This window comes from Chenopodium album, chromosome 12 (assembly GCF_948465745.1).
Source record: "Chenopodium album chromosome 12, dcCheAlbu1.1, whole genome shotgun sequence".
Classification (NCBI taxonomy): domain Eukaryota; kingdom Viridiplantae; phylum Streptophyta; class Magnoliopsida; order Caryophyllales; family Amaranthaceae; genus Chenopodium; species Chenopodium album.
This window is the reverse complement of record NC_137845.1, coordinates 31,110,926-31,130,468: the sequence shown is the minus strand read 5'-3', so window position 1 is coordinate 31,130,468 and position 19,543 is coordinate 31,110,926.

The window sequence follows — 19,543 nt, the reverse complement described above, 5'->3', positions numbered from 1 at the left end:
AACATACTGTCGCTAGGTTTTAGCTCTGTCGCCAGGAGACGAAGGTCAGCTCCTGGCGACGAACTCATCGTCTGGCGCTGATGTCGGGTTTTCGAAATAAAACCCCTTTCTTCTTCATTTGCCGTGACTGCTGCTGCTATTGTTCATTTGCGTTCAAGACTTCAAATTTGGGCGTTCTTGCTCGTTTGTCGACCAAATTCGCTCAAACTTGTTGCAAATCAAAGCTTATCTCATCTATTTTCCCAATCTATGTAAGTTTTTTCTCAAACTTATCTCGGTTTTTGCTGAATTCGAAGATGTTTATGCGCGGGTATTCAAAACATCGAACCCAATTATGCTTAATTCGCTTCATTCGTTGAATTTTATGCCTTGAAATTGCTTGAGTATGTTTATATATCATGTTTAGAGCATTTTGAGACTTGTTTTACTCAATTTGGGGAAGAAATGAGCAAATTGCCATTGTTGAACCCCCTGAGTTCGTGAGAACAATGTGACTTGTTCTTCGTGTTTTTGCTAGCCATTCTCGTCAAAATTTGTCACAATACTTGCCATAGTATTGCAAGAAATTGTTTGATTGTTGAAAATTTCCATTTATGCTTGAATTGAAATCATATTCTGTTTTAGTACTACGTACTCTGTTTTTTTTTTTTTTTTGCGAACATAGTATCATGCGGCTAGGCGAACCTTAGATTCTATAGAACCTTAATTTTCTGTTATTTTGCATAACATAGCATGGCTAGACGACGGGGTTTGAGTTCTCGTTCTAGGGAGGCTCATCAGGAGGACGATCCCATTGACGTTGGCGAAGGGACCTCTTCTTCTCTAGGGAAGTTTCCAGAGTGGGACGAGCGCACTCTATATTTCGCGCCTGACTTTCACATTTCAGAGTGCGTTCGTCGAGGGATACACAGTGGGCGAGTCCGCAGGCATTGTTCTGGCAACACGACCATCGGCTCTTTATACGATACATACTTCCACGACCATAACGGTCTACGCCTTCTATGGGAGTCATGTGGCTTGACACCTCTGTTGCGAGCCACTCAGGCTATGTACTCTTTCAGACAGAGCCACTATGTAGTCCGAGCTTTGGTGGAGTTCTTTTGGGACACCACCAACACCTTCCATTTTCCCTAGGGTGAGATGACTATTACCCCTACTGACTTCAGCCTTATCACGGGATTGGAGTTCACTTCGGTCCCGCTTCCTTTCAATAGCGAGATCTCTATCTTTTCTCCAAAGGTACTGAAGCTGTTGGGCCCTATCACTATTCGGGCTCGTGCTGAGGCTGATCCGACGCAGCTTAGCACTAGATGCATTCACCGGACCACGCTTGCGGCGGCCTTTCAGGACAATGCGACCACCCTAGAGCAGCGGGTGCGCATCTTCGCACATCCTGTTGTTAGGGACCTTTTCACCTAATAGAGGTAGTCGAGTGCTACTCTACTACCTGCCTTATCTTCGCGAATTCCTACGGTCGGGTCGTACGATTGGGCCAGCCTAGCCTACGCGGACTTCCTAGTCGGACTGCAACTTGCTAGTCGTCATAGCTCCTTCGAAGGAGACATCGCGCTTTCCAGCTTTTGGAGAGTCATAGAGGTACACTTTATTTCTTTTAAAGTTAGCTCTAGATCTATTTTGGCATTCATTAACATTTCTTTATCTTCATAGATTTGGTTCTACGAGTACTTTCCATCTCTTGCGCCAGCGACACCCTTCACCTCGCGAGCTCCCCGTTGCTGCCGGTTGGGGAGGCCGTCACAGTGGAGATGCTACTACTAGGCACGTTCGAGAGTTGATCCTCTCGGTATGTTCCTCAAATAATTGCCTTCTTACACCTTTAGTAGGATTTTATCTTATGAGCATGCATTTTGTAGGAGCCGGTTGTAGTGTTTTGGCCGTGAGCCGATTTTGACATTCCTGCGCTTGCTGCGCAATACACCGCTCAGCATTGGTACTTCCATGGGACGTATGATGCTGCGGTGTATCTAGGCGAGAGAGTGGCCATTCAGCACTCCTCGGAGGCTTTTATTGTTCCTGCTCATCCTCCTCGGCATATATTCGATAAGGCGAGGTTGAGGACCTTGGCGAGTAGGGCGCCAGAGGGCACACCTTGGTGGACTCACGCTCGTTCGGAGCTATGCTACACAGAGGCACTGCTTCCGCTCTTGGCTCCACCACCTGCTTTGCTAGAGGGAGCAGAGGAGGTATTCTTTATCTTGTGCATTTGTCCCTTGTATAGCCCCAAGTAGATACTAACAATTTGAAGTTGTTTTGTCAGGACACTCGTGCAGAGTTCATTCCTCCACCGGTATACATCACCTATCAGGGGATGTATGACCCGGTCGAGGAGATGATTCCACTGGCTCCTCCAGAACATCGTTTCATAGAGTAGTCTATTCCCCGACATCAGACATAGGTGATTCATTTGTTCATTGTTTACTTATATATCTTTGACTATTACCGACTTTGTTCTCTTGATAGTTTACTCGCGAGGTAGTAACGAGGATGGCGAGGGGTATGGACGCCTTTCGCTACCAACTAGTGAGATTGAGGGACCGAGCCTCCTGTCGTCGTGACGATACTGTTACAGAGGTATTTGTCTTATCCTTATCACATGTTTTATTTGTTTATTTTTGCATCTGACATGATTTATTCTTGCAGGGGCAGCCTATTCCTCCGCCACATACTCGGACGAGACCAGAGGCTAGTAGAGAGAGATCCGGGTCTGGCTCGAGACGTCGTCGTACCTCTTCCAGGGACGAGGGTGGCCGGTCGGAGACGGCTCCTACTGAGAGATCGGAGGGTTCGGGATCCTCGTCTGAGGATGCACCTGTTAGGCTGACAGGCCAAGGAGGCGTGACATCGGCTCCTATAAGGGGTGGTGGGACGTACGAGGTTGGCTCGTCGTCGTAGCAGCAACAGCAGCCTCAGCCATTAGCGATTAAGCGTTAGGGTGAGCCTGGAGCTGAGGAGTATACCCCATGATCTACATTGTTTTTTGATGCTTTGGGAATTCCTCCCCATTTGCATCCTCTGGCACCGTAGCTATACCAGTATTTATTTTATTTGACTTGTAGGACTTTGCCAATTTGTATTATATGAATTTATTATGTTTATTTTATATTTTATTTTTTTATTTTATGTGCATGTGAGTGTGTGAAAAAATGGTGACTAATTTTTTGCACAAAAAATTTCCGTCATTTTTATAATTAATGGAGGGTATCCGACTTTCTCCCCCAAAAAGAAAAATGAAAAATAAAATTTTGACTACTATAAGCCTAAAATTAATTAAGCTTAAATTAGTCGAAAAGTGTTTAAAAGGGATAAAAGCGTAAAGTCAATGCACAAAATCGAGTCTTAATAAAAAAAACATATGATTTGCATAACGCGAAAAAGTTGTCATCGAACCTACTCTCGTCGCCAAGCGCTGACATCGTCGCCAAACGCTGATCTTGTCGCCAGGCTACAGTCCTCGTCGCCAGACGCTGTCCTTGTCGTTTGGCGACGCACTTTTTCTCCGAATCCTTTCGGAAAACAAACTGTACCAGTTTTGTGCATAAATAGCCCCTAAATCTGCCGAATTTGTATATTTCGAACAGATTAAAATAATAGTTATAGCTTTAATTCTCTTTAAGCAATCATGTCTAAAAGTTTTAGTGATTTTACTCGTGAGTGGTGCCGATCTTTGACTGCTAAGGAGAGAAAAGAGCTTGATTTCTTTCATATGGGAGGTATTTATGGTATTAAGGGGGTAGACATGGATATAGATTTTATTCATACCGCCTTAGAATATTGGGATCCAGACACTCATTGCTTTAGATTAGGCTATAATGAAATTAGTCCTTTACCAGAAGAATTTGGTGCTATTCTAGGCTTTCCTTCCATGGATCTTGCGGTAATTCCTAATATAAGTGAATATTATTATAAAGATTTTAAGCGTTTCTTTAATCTTAAAGACAGGGATCTAACAAATATTGTAGATGGAACTATAGTAGATCTACAAGAATTTGCAAGCCACTACTTTGATAGACCATATTCTGAGTCTTTTCATGTTTATAGGAGGAGAGCTTTTCTCTTTTGCATGTTTAGCCAATATCTCCTCACTAGTGGAAATAATCGTGAGGGTCAAGCAATTTTAGTGTCTGTCATGGAACAAATTGAATCAGGGAGGAATCCAATGCCATTAATTGTTAGAGAGACTATGCTTAGTTTAGATGAATTAAAGAAAAATCCAAAAGCACATTTTCAAGGCTCTCCAATTTTATTACAGGTAGAAAAATAATATTCTTAATTACGGAAATAAAAAAAATATATATTTTTGTATAGTAATACTAATTACTTGCATTGAGTTTTTGTATATGTGGCTAATGGAGAGGCTAGAATTAATTAGTCCTCCTGACAATATTGAAAAATATACACCAAATTGCTTTGTTAGGCGAAAGAAACGTTTTTCCATAAATATGGGTCGCCGGGAGTGGAGTAAAATATTCGCTTCTTGTGATTTTGCTATCAAATGGATCATCCCTTGGTGGAGAATTGAGAAGATGGTTGGTGTCAATAAGCAACCCTTCTGTCATCTTCCAAGCTTATCCAAGTTGACTTTTTATTACCCCTGCAGGGTAAAAAGGCAGTATGGCCTTGCTCAAACCACTCCTTCTAGAGATCTTCGTCGTCCTTATGAATTTCCTGTGTCACAAGAAGTAGAGAGGTTTGATGCTTATTGGAGTGCTAGGCCTTTATGGGAAGTTATCACCCAAAAGGTTCCTCCTTCTTTGTCCAAGGATGTGAAGCTTTGGCTACTTGATAGGCCTAAAAAGGACAAAAAGAAATATCAAAATAAAACCAATGTGAAGAAATGTCTAGGAGACAAGATAGCTCCTGTTAAGGAATGCTTAGGCGAAAAAGTTGAATTTAAAACTCCTATGATGCCTAAAAGGAAAGACACTACTAAAGGCAAAGAGAAAAGGAAGGCTGACTCTACAGAAAATAAGATATGGGTAGAGAAGAAACGTGGTGTAAAGGCTAAGGGAGAAACTATTAACACCAAAATTGAATGCAGATCCTCTAAAGGATGCTTGCTAGCAAAAGTAATGGATGAGGAAGAAGAAGCTGACAAGAATTGGAAGAGAGAAAAAAAAGAAAAGAAAGATTAGAGCATTGTTGTACTTTCAACTTATTAGACAAATTTAATTTTTAAGTTAATTTATTTTTTTAAGCTTTCATTTAAATTCCATCAATAATGTAATTTACTTTAATTTTTTAATGCAATTTTTAGCTTTTTAAATTAAATCAACATTTACATTATAATCTCCACTAAAGCAATGAAAACACTTAATTATTTTTTCTAAAACTATTCGAGTATCGAAGTCGAAAAATTCCGAAATACACCGAACTTTGCCCAGTTTAATGCAGAAAAATTGGCGTCGCAATTTAGGTCTGTCCCCAGACGTTGGTGTTCGTCTCCTGGCGCTGACCTTCGTCGCCAGACGCTGCTGCTGCCGGCCGACGCTGACATCTATCGTCAGGCGACAACTTTTCTGGGATGTGTTTGTAAATTTCCGCGCTAATTTCTCTGAGTTGATTTGCTGGAATGCGAGGTTTGTAAAAATTAAAGTGGTCGCACCCTATAAGGGTTGCCTACGTATCCTTTCCTAAGGAATCAGGCCAAACGTAGCTCTCTTGAGTGTCCTACTTAAGTAATTATGGGTAGTACTTCTTAAGTTGGTCAAGATTTGTCATGTTTGAGAACTCATTGCCATCCATATCAGTCAGTTTTGCAGCTCCTCCTGATAGGATAGTTTTGACAACATATGTCCCAGACCAATTGGGTCTAAACTTGTCTCTTGGGTCTAAAACATTTTTCCTTAATTCTTTTAACACCAAGTCTCCTACTTTAATATTTCTTGTCTTGAATTTCTTGTTGAAGTGTCTAGCCATACGAGTTTGATAACATTGAGTATGATGTAGAGCCTCTAGTTGCTTTTCATCAAGTAGAATTAGCTCTTCATATCTCGCTCTAGTCCATTCTACTTCATCGAGTTTACTTTCTAACGCGATGCGTAGAGAAGGTATTTCTAGCTCTACAGGTTGTACAACATCCATTCCATAGACTAAGGAAAATGGCGTATTCCTTGTTGATGACCAAATTTACGTACGATAACCCCACAGAGCAAAGTGAAGTTTGTCAGGAAAATCTTTGTAATTTTCTGTCATCTTCTTGATGATCGTCTTTAAATTTTTATTAGCTGCCTCCACTTCACCATTTTTCTGAGTCTGTATGGAGAAGAATGATGGTGTTTAATGCCATACTTTTGTAACAATTCTTCACATTCTTCTTGAAAGTGAGTTCCATTGTCACTTATCATTTCATGTGGGACTCCATATTGACAAATAATGTTTCTTTCGATAAAGAGTGCTACATGTTTTGCAGTGAGTTTAGCATATGATTTTGCTTCAACCCATTTAGTGAAGTAATCAATTGCTACTAGTATATATTCATGGCCTCCTGTTCCTAGAGGAGTAATTCTTCCAATAATATCTATTCCCCGTGTTGAGAATGGCCATGGTGATGTATAGATGTAGAGGGGAGACGGAGGAACATGTTGCAAGTTAGCATATATTTGGCATTTGGAGCATCTTTTGACATATTGATGGCAGTCTCTATTCATGGTAGTCCAATAATACCCTTCGCGCATTATCTTTTGGACTAGCATTTTGCCATTTACATGTGTTCTACATACCCCTTCATGGACTATTCTTATAGCCCTTTGGGCTTCCTTTTTGCCTACACATAGAAGAGCTCGACCTTTAGGTACCCTTTTGTGTAACTCGTCATTAATGAGCACATATTGGGAAGCCAAAAGTCTTAAGGCTCGTTTTGCTCTTTTGTCAGCATGGAATGGATATTCTCCTTTTGTGACGTAATTGAGGATGTCTGTATACCAAGGTTCTTCCTCTTCTTCTTCTTCTTGGGTTACTTCGTCATCCTCTATAGCTTGGATATAAGCCGGTTTATGCCTTTTTTCTATTGTTAAGGGCATTTGCCCGATTTCTGTAGGAAATCTAACCATTGAGGCTAGTCTTGCCAAGGCATCAGCAAATTGGTTTTCCTCTCTAGGTAGATATGTGTATTCTACTTTTTCTAATTGGTTTGTGAGAGTTTCCAGTTAGGTTTGGTAAGAGGCCAAGCTTTCACTCCTTACTTTCCATGATCTCTTGGAAATTTGATTGATGATCAACGAAGAGTCCCCGAAAATTCGAAGTTTCTTTACTCCCAATGTCAATGTTGTTTCGAGGCCTACCACGCATGCTTCGTATTCTGCAATGTTGTTGGTAACGTCGAAATCTAGGTTTATGGAGATTGGAACATGTTCTTCTTTAGGTGATACCAATAGTACTCCTACACCACATCCCTTTTGGTTTGAGGCTCCGTCGAAGTAGAGAGTCCAAGTATCATCTTCTGTGACCATCAAGTCTTCATCTGGAAAATCATTCTCGTGTATAGGCGTGGAATCTTCTATTGGGAAATCTGCTAAGAAATCTGAAACCACAGATCCTTTAATAGCCTTTTGGGGCAAGAATCTTACATCGAATTGGGCTAAGTTGACTATCCATCTTGATATTCGCCCATTTAGTGTAGATTTCTCGAAAAGATACTTGAGTAGATCCATTCAAGATACTACAAAGACCGTATGAACGAGCATGTAATGTCTTAATTTGGTTGTGGCCCACACCAATGTGAGGCACAATTTCTCAAGTGGCGTATAGCGTATTTCATACTCGAGCATCTTTTTACTTAGATAGTAGATGGCTTTTTCCTTTCCTTCTACTTCATGTGCGAGCATAGCCCCCATTGTCTCTTTGGTGACTGCTAAGTATAACCTAAGAGGGATCCCTGGGAGTGCTGGTGCTAATACAGGAGGGTTAGCGAGATAGGCTTTGATCTTCTCAAAGGCTTTTTGACACTCATCGTCCCATATTACCGGCACATTCTTTTTAAGTTTTTTTAATATTGGTTCACATATTGTTGTCAATTTAGATATGAACCTACTTATGTATTGCAACCGGCCAATAAATCCCCGAATTTGCTTCTCGGTTTTGGGCGGTGGCATTGAAATGATTGCTTTGATCTTGGTTGGGTCTATCTCTATTCCTTTAGAGCTAATGACGTATCCCAAGAGTTTTCCTGAGGTGACTCCAAAAGCACACTTGGATGGGTTCAACCTCATGTTATATTTCCTTAACCTTTCAAAGAATTTTCTTAGGGCTACCAAATGCTCTGGGCGATCTTTTGATTTCACAATCATGATATCTACATAGACTTCGACTCCCTTGTGCATCATGTCATGGAGTAAAGCAGTTGCTGCTCGTTGGTAAGTGGCACCTGTGTTTTTCAACCCGAATGGCATCACCGTGTAACAGTAAGTTCCCGAAGGTGTTATGAACGTTGTTTTCTCCATGTCTTCTTCTGCCATGAGGATCTTGATTGTACCCTGCGTATCCATCCATAAATGAGAGAAGTGTGTGGTTTGTTGTATTATCTACTAAAATATCGATGTGTGGTAAAGGGAAGTCGTCCTTTGGACTTTCCTTATTTAGATCTCGATAGTCGACACACATTCGTGCCATTTCATCCTTCTTCGGAACTGGGACTACATTTGCGACCCATTCGGAGTATTTAGATACCCTGATAAAACATGTTGTTATCTGTTTTTGTACTTCTTCTTTTATTTTAAGGGCTACGTCGGGTTTCATTCGACGTAACTTTTGTTTTACAGGTTTCATTCCTGGAATTAGTGGAATTGTGTGTTGAGCTATTTCTCTATTAATGCCTGGCATATCTTCATATGACCAAGCGAATACATCGATGAATTCTTTTAATAGATTAATAAAATTGGTTCTTTCATCTTTATTAAGTGTTAGTCCGATTTTAACTTCTCTTTTAATGGTTGGATCTTTTGAGATGTCAACCGTTTCAGTATCCTCAATTACCGGTGTTTTATTTTCAAGTGTTTCCATTGCTTTAATTATTTCTTTGTCACTTACAATGTTAGTTAAGCAATGCTCATCATCTTGAATTAAAGAATAACACGAGGAGTCAGCAAAAGAAGACATGTTATTGAAATCAAAAACCATTACATCGAATAAAGTTATGTCCGTTGGGACTTGATTATTAACTATTCTAGGAGAAGGTGCTAAGGAAAAAGAACTAGGAGAGGGTGCTACGACTAAAGACTTAGAAGACTTGATAGGGGAAGACTCTGAATCGGACTCTGACTCAGACGATTCATCGAACATTGGTCCTTGTCCGGTTGTTATGGAGATCTTTCTTCCACTTGGAGTAGTCACCTTCACAATCTTTCGCCATCCTTGAACTAGACCCTCTGCTGGAGTGATAAGTTTGGAGGGATCAAAGTTATCACTCTGTACTATTGTTTGAATGAGCAAAGAATTGTCTTCGATATGCGTTGGCTCATTCTTCTCATACCCAAAGTGAAGTCCCATGACATTAAACTCAAAGCATGGGGGTGCTTTCTCCTTATGAATGGGATTTGGGACATCATCTAGAAAATTACAATCCAAAAATATTTCGAACCCAGGTTGTCTTATCCCATTCTTGACAAAGGGTTCAGGAAATTCATAGCAAGGATTATCCTCTCCCTCTTTTATGAATTTTCCATTTAAGGTAAGAGGATAATGATCCATTGGGATTGCTTTCTTTTGGGTACGAGCATTCCTACGTGCATTTGCTTTTTCCCGGGCTCTCTTAAGATCTTCCGAAGTCGGTTCAAAACCAAGTCCAAAAGTGTCCAATTTAGGGAGGCCAGGTAGTCCTATTTTCTTTGCTATCCCTTTCTTCTTTCCGAGGGTCATTCTAGGAAAGTGGCCCTGTTTCTTGAAGATAGCATTTACTTTCATGTTAGAGTGGAGGTTGTAGTGAAGAGGGGTCCTTTCATCCTCCTCGATTAAGGAGACCTCTTCGTTAAAGCCCCAAAAGTCTTCGTCATCTTCATCGTGTTCCACATTTATGATAGGATTCTCGATAGCCTTGATTCTCATTTGTGAAGCATCAATTGTGACAGGGATTCCTCCAACTATAGCCTTCACTTGCTGATGAAGGGATGAAGGGACGGCCTTTAGGTCGTGAAGCCAAGGGCGTCCCAATAATAGGTTGAAAGATGCTTTAATATCTACCACTTGAAAAGTAGTAGCATGTTTTATGACTCCTGCCGTTACATTCATGGTGATAGTCCCAAGAGCTTGGCGGCAAGTGTTGTCATAGACTCTTATTCCCTGTGTAGACGGAGACAAGTCTTCATCTTTTATCCCTAACATTCTCGCAGTTCGGAGTGGACAGACATTAATCGCTGAACCATTATCTACAAGAGTCATTGGGACATTCATTCTCTTGCAGATTACTGTGAGATTTAATGCTTTGTTATGCTTATCACCATTTGGAGGTAAGTCTTTGTCAGAAAAGGTGATCAAATTAATGGGGCTAGGAAGATCACTCGTGAGAAAGTTAGCCAATCCCTCAAGAGTGGTTTCAGAATCTATTCCTATTTTGTCCAAAGCATTCATTACTGCCAACCTATGTTGATGGGATGTAGCTAAGAGTTTCCATACATTCATATCAACTTTAGTCATCTTTAATTACTTGACAACATCGTTGTCTTCTATAATGGGTATGGGAACTTGCTGAGTAGTAGAAACTGGTTGTTGCACAGTAATGGGAGGTTGCATTCTCCCGGATCTTGTGAGAACATCTATGGGTGAATCTTCTTCATCCCAAATGTCGTCCACTGGATATATTTTGGAGAGTGGGGTCTCTTCCATATCCTTAAGGTAGACGTCTTCATCGTCACTGTCCCAAAGTCCATTAATGGTAGTATCTTTCTCTTGTGGAATTTGGACTAACTTTTTATTATCAATCAGTTTCTGAATTAAATCCTTAAATTTAAAACAGTGTTCTATTGTATGTCCCTCTGACTGATGATATGGACAGTAGAACCTATCCGTCCTCTTTAGTGATTCAAATGGTCTCGGTTCGAGAGGTATAATCTTGCCACTCTTGGAGAGCATTTTGAACATATTCGCATAGGTGGTCCCAATTGGAGTGTAGGGCCTACGGCTCCTTTTGGATGTTTTAACTACTTGAAAAGAGAATGGTTTCTTCGTAGTTGGTGTTACCTCTTTGTTGACATGTTTATTGCGTTCTTGTTCTGTGCGTTCAAGAACTCTTCTACATATGCCTACCAATTTCTCTACCAAATATACAAGAAGCAATATATCTTCCTTAGTGGGTGGTCATTGCATTGGGGACAATTCACTCATGGCGTCGAAGAATACTTCTTCTTTTTCTTCAAGGGCATGAGTTTCTTCGACCAGTTTGATTAAAGATGAGGGATCAATACAACTTTCCTCATCAGAAATAGTCAAGGAGTCAGAAAGTGGCGCACTATTGATGCTTGGCTTCTTGCTTGCGGGAGGCACTGGGAGTTTATTGTTGTCGATTAAGTCCTGGATAGATTCCTTTAGCTTCCAGCAATTCTCAGTAAGATGGCCCCTACCTTGATGGTACTTGCAGTGTGCATTGGGGTTCCAATTAGCCATTCTCTTTTCGACCGGTGGATCCCCAAATGGTCCAATAGAAGTTATAAGACCTTTTGCATGAAGACGGTCAAATGCGGTGTCATAACTCATACCAATAGGAGTAAAGTTTCTCCTAAATGGTTTCTTTTGTCCTTGATTATTCATAGTGAGGACTTCATTTAGATTAAAGGTGCTAACATTATTAAATGGGTGGTTTTGGAAGAAGAAGGATTGTCGTTCTTCTTTCCTTTCCAGCCAATGTTGAATTTAGTGTTAGCAACTTTTTGCTTTGCAAGGTCGTCTTCAATATTAATCCCAATGTCATTGACGGCCTTAAAGGTATTCAAGTTGCTTTGATACTTGAGATGTTTAGAATATTTTTCATGGAGATTCTTTATGAACAATCTCACATATTCCTTTTCAGTCGGTACCTCAATCATCCTAGCAGAGGTTTCCCTCCACTTATTAAAGAAAGAAGTAAAATCTTCATTATCTTTTTGTTTAAGTATCTCAAGTTCCTTATGATCAGTTTCAACTTGAATATTACACTTATACCTATCAATAAAAGCATTTACAATGGCATCCCAAGTAGAGGTTTTCTCCTTGTCAAGGGAAAAGAACCATTGTTTATGAACAGTTTCGTGTGATAAAGAAAACAGTGTATGAAAAATTTTCTTATCTATCCCTTTAATGTTCATTATTGTCTCAAATTCTCTTAAGTGAAAGTAAGGATTATCTGTTGCCTTGAACCTAGGGATGTCACTGGCATTGAACTTTTGCGGAAGAAGTTCCTTGTCCAATGAGACCCCTTGTGAGCTAATGCCCTGGAATCTATAGTCATTGGATATTTTGCTCAAGCTTTCTTGCATGAGCTCCATTTGTTGTTGCCTCACAGGGTCATTGACTTGAAGAGCTATACTCTTCATCAATTCAGTTAGGTTGGCTACATCCTTTTTAAGTTCATTAACTTCTTCTTGAGACGCCATGATCTTCTTAGCTTTTCTTTTCCGAGTGATGGGTTTGTCAAAAAGGAGTATTTGAAAAAATGTGTTATCTTTGATTAACCGCCCTTCCTTTCTTGACCAAGCGCTGTAAATTAAACCATTTATTTGTTTTAGTGACTTGACTCGAATTTGACTTTGACTTTATTGATTTTAAAAACAAAAAAAAAAGCAAAAATAAGGTGTATTTTTGAAGACCAAGCAAGGGTTTAAACAAGTATGGTTTAATTGGAGAATTAATATCCGACTTACCCCCCTAAAAAATGATGGAAAATACGCGCATAGAAGACTCTCTAGACATGGTCAAAATGTGACATATTATGTGTGTGCTTTATTGGTGAATGTGAGTGACATACTTTGACTCTTGTGTGAGACCATGAGACTATGTGCCTAGACTCAATTAAGGACTGAACATGATTACTGTCATTAATAAACCGATTAAACTGTTTTAGCAAATTGATTAATGAGACTCGTCGTAAAGACTCGAGCAAAAATACGGGTTGTTGTCAGACGACAGAACTGTCGCCAGACGCTAATGGTCAGCACCAGACGACGGGATCGTCGCCTGGCACTAATCTCTAACACGTGGCGCCACAGTCCAAATCTCTGCGCCATTCTGGAACATCGAGCTGGGACTGTTTCGAGTATTTTGCTCTAAAGGGACAAGCCTAAAAGTCGTACTAAGTCAAGTTTGATCAATTTATTAGACTTTAATCATTTATGATTAATTAATTAATTAAATTAGCAAAGTCCTTTAGTCATTAATTAATTTATTTAACTCATTCACAAGTCAAACAAACGGTTAAGGGAAACACATAAAATATGCACAACCAATAATGCATAAGTAGTCAAGTAGTCATAACATGATGCAATGAGTTTGCAACCTAACCATGGCTCTAGTTCTCTAAAGTACAGGATATGGGTTAGTCAAAGAGGGTCAATGGTTATGAGTCCGGATGCAACCCCGCGAGTTAAACTCGCTTCCATGGTTTGGTGAATTCAACAAAATCGGATGTACCCTTCGTTGCCAGGAGCGTTCGATTGGATAGATGGAGCATGAATTCCCAGAGGGTTATGGCCATATGTAGAACGCATATGGGTTTCAGAAAAAAGGGAAAAACTCAATCAGGAAGTAAAACCGAGTAAACAGTACTAGAAAACTAGTCGAAACAAGAAGGCAGATTTCTGGCTCGGTATTGGAAGAATTCAGCGCGAGACAATAGCGTATGTCGCCAGACGACAGCGCCATCATTTGGCGCTGACGCTGTTTCCTCAGCGTTAATTCTTACATGCCTCAGCAGCTTTCTATTCTTGAATTTTCCAGTTTTATTCATAGCGTTATTTCGACTTTAGTTGTAAAAGATATTTCCCTAATTTCCTATGTGTAAAAATCCTATGTTTTTGGCACATTACGGATGGTCTTTCCAATGCGAACCTTTTTATGCTTATGCCAATAATGTTAATCAAAATTACGCACATGAAATACTTAGAACTTTTCGAGTCTCATCCACTCATTCTAAATTATTGCCAAAATAAATTTTAGGAATTAAAAAAGAAATTGTCCCCAGTGGAGTTGCCAAAAAACTGTAGGGAATATTTCAAGCATCCCACACTTGAGCCCCACTGTGATCATACACTTAAGCATGGTGGCGTCCAAAGGGAAGGAAGCTAGAGTGAAAGAGTCGCCAACAAGTTTTAGGAACTTGTAAACCGTTCACAGGGTGAAGGTTACACCCCTTAACGATCCAGGAGATCGTTAACTCTAATAAGTTTGGAACCAGGACTGGAAGTTCGGGGATGAAGGTACAAATCCAACCTAAAAGAGATTGAACCTGCCCTAAATAGGCCTCTACTTTATTGTTCTCGTATTCATGTGCGCTTTCTAACTAACATGCAATCAATAGGTTAACCCTAAACCTGTTTAATCTATGTTGGTTGAATATTAATGCACAGACAAAACTATTATTGACGATCACTTGAATTATAATCACATTAACCTAAACAAGATTATTAATTATCTTATTAAGCGTGATTATAAGTACAAATTCCCTTTAAACCTGCAAGAGAGGGCGTGATCAAGCAATAACAATAATAATAAAATATCAAGCAACATAATAACAATCATCATAATATTCTCAATCTCAAAGCATAATAATATTAGCAAGATCCTAGGCATGATACTTAACAAGATTAATAACAAACCCTAGCATGTCACTAAACATTAAAGATCAAAGCTTTATTCCTAACATGATACTAACATGATATTAGGAAAGAAAAAGGAAGCATCATAATAATATACATGATATATTAGTTAATCATAAACATGATACTAGGAAGCAATAAAACATCCTAACATGACATTAGGAATCAACAAAATAATCTGAGCATGATTTCTATATCAAAAGATCAATAAAACAATTAAATTACTTACTTGGATGCCTCATACCTCTTTCTAATAACAAAATACACACGTTAGTAACTTCAAGGAAAATAATAAAACAAAACAATTAAATTAAATAATGGAAATAGGGATTTGGGACCAAACCCTCAGAAATTATAAACCTTTTACGTCTAGGGCGAAGGCAACTTCGAACTTGGCTAGGTGTGTCTAGAGCTAATGAGTGTCGAATTTTGTATTTTGTAAAAAGGGGAAGGTTTAGAAAAAGAAGAGAGAGAGAAAGCTTCTAGCTTTTTTAGAGAGAGAATAGAGAGAGATGATTGTTGTGAATTGTAGATGATCGAAAACAGGGAAATTCGACCCTTATTTATAGGAAAAATAGCACGGGATCAAAGAAAACCACATTCGGAATAAAATATCTCATGTCGCCAACGACAGGAGTCAGCGCCAGACGACCCTGTCGTCTCGCGCTGGTTCAAAAGTACAACACGCTTTTACACATGGAATCACTTTTTAAACCGGTTACAGGTAATTCTGCGTCCAAGCAGATTTAAAATCAGATTTAATATATTTTATTCAAAATAAAACATCTTTTTTTAAAAATATAATTATCAATCCTAATCTTATTAGAATTAAAGAGAACCTTCTAGATATTCCTCGAAGATCAAAATCAACCCTAATTACTTTAGGAATAATAATTAATAGGCCCTCTTCTAGATCATTGGGCCACATTTAAAATTATTGGGCCTAATTTAATTTAATCCATAACTTCCTCATAATTCATCGGATTTGGGCTTATAATATATCATTGGAAAGCTCTTTTCAAACCCAATCCAACTACACTATTATTGGACCCTTATCATGGACCAAACCAAATTGGACTGGCTATTTTTATATAAATATAGTAAGAAAAGAAATATTTTTGAAAATAGAAAGAGAAATATTTTAATAAAAACATCATCATCACTAAACTTTTGACACTTTCACCTCATTCGATAATTAAATGACGTGAAAGGTATTCATCACTGGGTTTGGTTCTGGGGAGACACATTTGGGTGTCTACAAACAACGTCTTAGAAAGCCATCGATTCCTCTTTTGTACAAGATGGGATCATCCCATAAATAGTGTCTAACCTCTCTCTTGAGCTTCTTCTTTTGGTTTTTGGAGAATGAGGGCGGAAACTCCCCACATGCAAAATAGTTTACCAAGTCGGCAAACCATGGAACCTCTTTCACATTAACGGCATACAAGGAGTCATCAAGCATCCTATCTTCAATTGGAGAACCATAATCTTGGATTTGAGAATCTTTGAGGCGAGGATGGTCCGCCACAACATTTTCTGCTCCTTTTTTATCTCTAATCTCAATGTCAAAAGTTTGAAGCTCGAGCACCCAACGGATCAACCTCGGCTTAGATTCCTTTTTGGCAAAGAGATATTTGAGAGCCGCATGATCCGTGAAGACAATAGTCTTAGAACCTAACAAGTAACAACGGAATTTTTCAAAAGCATGCACAATTGCTAAGAACTCCTTCTCCGTTTTTGTATAGTTCCTTTAAGCTCCATTGAGGGTCATTGACATATAATAGATGACATGAAGCTTTTTATCCACCCTTTTACCTAAAACTCCTCCAATGGCCGTGTCACTAGCATCGCACATCAATTCAAAAGGCGAATCCCACCTCAAGGCTTGGACAATGGGAGTAGAGATCAAAGCTTTTTTCAACTTGTTAAAAGCCTCCAAGCAACTATCATCAAACACAAATATGGCATCTTTTTGAAGAAGATCATTGAGAGGTTTTCCAATAAGAGATAAATCCTTGATGAATCTTCTATAGAACCTGGCATGCCCCAAGAAAGATCTCACTCCTTTCACATTAACCGGAGGTGGAAGCTTCTCAATCACTTTAATCTTTGCTTTGTCCATCTCTATGCCCTTGTGAGAGATCTTGTGACCAAGGACAATGCCTTCCTTAACCATGAAATGACATTTCTCCCAATTCAAAACCAAATAGACCTTCTCACATCTAGCCAAACATTTCTCAAGATTCTCAAGGCACGCCTAAAATGAAACTCCACCTACCGAAAAATCATCCATGAACACCTCCATTTCCTCTTCTAACATATCTCCAAATATGCTCATCATACATCGTTGGAAAGTGAAGGGGGCATTGCAAAGCCCAAATGGCATTCTCCTATAGGCAAAAGTTCCATATGAACAAGTAAAAGTTGTTTTCTCTTGGTCATCCGGGTGAATAGGAATTTGAAAAAACCCGGAATATCCATTAAGAAAGCAATAGTATTTGTGCCTTGTTAGTCTTTCAAGCATTTGATCAATGAAGGGAAAGGGAAAATGATCCTTTTTGGTGGATGTGTTTAGACGTCGATAGTCTATTGTAGGGAATATTTCAAGCACTACCCCAAACTTGAACCCCACTGTGATCATACACTTAAGCATGGTGGCGTCCAAAGAGAAGGAAGCTAGAGCAAAAAAGTCGCCAACAAGTTTTAGGAACTTGTAAACCGTTCACAGGGTGAAGGTTACACCCCTTACGATCCATGAGATCGTCAACTCTAATAGGTCGGGAACCAAGACTGGTGTTCGGGGATGAAGGTACGAATCCAATCTAAAAGAGAAAGAACTCGCCCTATAAAATAGGCCTCTACTTTATTCTTCTCGTATTCATGTGCGCTTTCTGACTAACATACAATCAATAGGTTTACCCTAAACCTGTTTAATCTATGTTGGTTGAATTAAATGCACAAGCAAAACTATTATTGGCGATCCCTTGAATTATAATAAAATTAACCCTAAACAAGATTATTAATTATCTTATTAAGCGTGATTACAAGCACAAATTCCCTTTAAACATGTATAAAAGGTGTGATCAAAGCAATAACAATAATAATAAACATCAAGCAACATAATAATTAATCATAATAATCATAATTAACAATCATGATCATAACCATAATCATATGAACGCTAAAACATAATAATAGCAAGATCCTAGGCATGATACTAACAAGATTAATAACAAACCCTAGCATGTCACTAAACAATAAATCAAAACTTTAACCTTAACATGATACTAACATGATACTAACATGATATTGATATGATATTAGAAAGCATAGGAAGCACCCTAAACATGATACTAGAAAGAAATAATAACATCCTAACATGATGCTAGGAATTAATAAATAATAAACATGCTTTCTACAAGAATAGAGCAATAAGACTACATACTTTGATGCCTCGTATCTCTTTCTAATAACAAAATACACGCGTTAGTAACTTCCGGGAAAATATAAAACAAAACAATTAAATTAAATAATGGAAATAGAGATTAGGGACCAAACCCTCAGAAATTATAACCTTTCACGTCTAGAGTGAAGGCAACTTCGAACTTGGCTAGGTGTGTCTAGAACTAATGTATGAGGAATTATGTTTGTGAAAAGTTGGTTTAGAACGAGAGAGAGAGAGTATCAAGAAATTATTGATGAGAGTTGGTTGTAGATTGTAGATGATTGAAAAAGGGGAGATATGACCTCTATTTATAGAAAAAAAAAAAGAGGGTCGAAGGAGTAGAAAAGAATCCGAATTCGAATCGAAATAAAACTCGTCGGTCGGCAGTTTTTGCGAATTTTGTTTTTATCATATCTTTTGATCCAGAAGTTCAAATAAGGCATATAATATGTCGTTGGAAAGCTCGTAAAGTCTACTTTCCAACCCAATTAGAATCAGATTAAAATATTTTGTAGATAAAAAGATATGGCCGAAATAGTGGGACGGTGTCAGTTTTGAATAGAGTTTCGTATGCCATTCATATCTTTTTCCTTATAGCTCGGAATTAATATTATAATATATCATTGGAAATATAATTTCAAGATCTATCCAACCATATAAGATTTGGATAAAAATTATGAGGCACGAAAACAATACTGACTGTCTTTGAACATCTTTAAATTCGAATAGAATTAGGACTTAAAAAAGGAAAGTTTTTAAAAAAGGAAAGTTTCTATTCAATTTCAAACTCTTTGATTTTATCTTTTCAAAAAGGATAATTAAGATCTTTTAGAAACTTATGGAAGCTTCTAATTAATCCTAATTAGTTTAGGAATAGGATTAAACCTTTGGACCCTCCACATGATCATTAGGCCGTGGGTAAAATCCGGTTTGGGCTCGGTTTAGTATTTTGGCCATAACTTCCTCATTATTCATCGGAATTGGGCTTATAATATATCGTTGGAAAGGTCTTTTCAAGCCCCATTCAACTAATCTATTATTGGACCCATATCATGGACCAAACTGAACTGGAATGCACGTTTTTCATAAAATAGAGTAAGAAAAGAAATATTTTTGAAAACAAAAAGAGAAATATTTTAATAAAAACATCCTCATCACTAGACTTTTCACACTTTCACCTCGTTCGACAATCAAATGACATGAAAGGTATTCATCACTGGGTTTGGTTTTGGGGAGACACATTTGGGTGTCTACATCTATACACATTCGCCATCCCGCGACCGTCCTTGTAGGAATGAGCTCA